The sequence below is a fragment of the Eschrichtius robustus genome, chromosome 4 (genome assembly GCF_028021215.1).
Source record: "Eschrichtius robustus isolate mEscRob2 chromosome 4, mEscRob2.pri, whole genome shotgun sequence".
NCBI classification, from domain to species: domain Eukaryota; kingdom Metazoa; phylum Chordata; class Mammalia; order Artiodactyla; family Eschrichtiidae; genus Eschrichtius; species Eschrichtius robustus.
In genome coordinates, this window is record NC_090827.1 from 41,869,181 (window position 1) to 41,871,354 (window position 2,174).

General features: G+C 41.1%; 1 non-coding gene across 1 annotated transcript; it reads left to right on the plus strand.

Moving 5' to 3' along the window:
• Positions 1 to 988: 988 nt before the first annotated feature.
• Positions 989 to 1,096, plus strand: LOC137764523 (U6 spliceosomal RNA). The gene has a single exon (XR_011074024.1). It is a non-coding gene; the product is annotated as a U6 spliceosomal RNA (small nuclear RNA).
• Positions 1,097 to 2,174: the final 1,078 nt, after the last annotated feature.

A 2,174-nucleotide genomic window follows, 5' to 3' on the forward strand; every position in this document is an offset into this window, starting at 1 on the left:
TATAAACAATCCCTTTTCTAACTACAACAGTGGAGTTTATGGTCCTGTCACCTTTCCAAAATTTGGATGATCAGAGTTTTGAATTAAAGAAGTGGGAATTAAGGTAGGAAATAGGGGCTAATGGCTCAGATGGTGCTATGGTCTGAATGTGTCCCTCCAAAATTCACATGTTGAAACCTAATCCCCAGTGTACTGGTGTTAGAAGGCAGAGCCATGGAGAGGTGATTACATCCTGAGGGTGAAGCCCATGTGAGTGGGATTAGTGCTCTTATAAAAAAGGCTGGGGAGAGCCTCCTCCACCATGTGAATATGTGATGAAAAGTCTGTGACCCAGAGGAAGGCCCTCACGCCCCCGATGCCGACACCCTGAGCTCAAACTTGCAGCCTCCAGAACTGTGAGAAATAGATTTCTGTTGTTTTAAGCCCCTTGGTCTGTGGTTATTTTGTTGTAGCAGCCTGAATGGACCAAGGCAGAGGGAGGCAGATTTTATTAGAATAATCTGTGGATTTCAGTTATTCATGCAATTTCATTCTATGAATAATGAATAGTTCACTGTGGCTATAATTTTCTGTTGAAATTTTCTTTTTAAAAGCTCCACATAGCAGCTTAATTATAATCTCTGTCTACTCAGAGAAAGTTCTTGAAACTGGCTGTAGATTTCCTAATTATCTAAGAGTTTAATGTGTCATTTGGTTGCCTAGAACTGAGGATAAACCATCCAGTGTAAAATGTATGTACTGGGGCATGAAGAGAGTGCAATTTGCGAGAAATCTAAAAGATAAATGGCAAGCATTCTTAAGACTATAACAGTAGACAAACTAAAGAACAAGAGGAGCAGATGACTTGGAAAATGCTAGTTTTTCACCTCTATTTTTAAGAAAAAGGTTATTCCTGAACAGTTAGAATGGGTAACTCCTGTGAAGAGAGGAGAAAAAAAAACACCCTCAGATGTCATGAAAGCTTGAAGAATATGTTAAACAAAAGACTGGTGCTCTTTTCTGCCACCCATATACTAAAATTGGAACAATACAGAGAAGATTAGCAAGGTCCCTGTGCAAGGTTGACACACAAATTCGTGAAGTGTTCCATATTTTTTAAGAAAGAGAAAGACAACTACCATATGATATCGCTTATATGTGGAGTCTAAAATATGACACAAATGAACTTATCTACAAAACAGAAACAGACTCACAGACATAGAGAACAGACTTGTGGTTGCCAAGGGGGAGGGGAGTGGAGGAGGGATGGATTGGGAGTTTGGGATTAGCAGATACAAACTATTATATTGTATATACAATGGATTAAAAAAGGTCCTACTATATAGCACAGGGAACTAATTCAATATCCTGTGATAAACCATAATGGAAAAGAATATGAAAAAGAATGTCTGTATATGTATAAGAATCATTTTACTGTGCACCAGAAACTAACACAAAATTGTAAATCAACTGTATTACAATAAAAAATAAATTAATAATAACAAAAGACAGCATCAGTTCATATCAGGAGGGGCTAAGAGCAGGGAACCTTTAAAAAATATTCATGTACTCAAGAGTCATCTTCCCTCAATGAGAAAGAGAGGACAGGACTTTATGGATGTCATTTAAGAATTGTGACCGTAAAACAATGAGATATTTCACAAATTGCACATAAAAACCAATCTTAAGACTCCCTCTTGTGAGAACACCAGAATCACAACTAGCTGCTGGACAATCATTGACAGGAAGACACTGGAACTCACCAAAAAAGATACCCCACATCCAAAGACAAAGGGGAAGCCACAATGAGATGGTAGGAGGGGCACAATCACAGTAAAATCAAATCTATAACAGCTGGGTTGGTGACTCACAAACGGGAGAACACATACCACAGAAGTCCACCCACTGGAGTGAAGGTTCTGAGCCCCACATCAGGCTTCCCAACCTGGGGGTCCGGCAACGGGAGGAGGAATTCCTAGAGAATCAGACCTTGAAGCCTAGTGGGTTTGATTGCAGGACTTGGACAGGACTGGGGGAAACAGAGACTCCACACTTTGAGGGCACACACAAAGTAGTGTGCACGTCGGGACCCAGGGGAAGGAGCAGTGACCCCAGGGGAGACTAAACCAGACCTACCTGCTAGTGTTGGAGGGTCTCCTGCAGAGGTGGGGGGGGGGTTTGGCTCACTGTGGGGA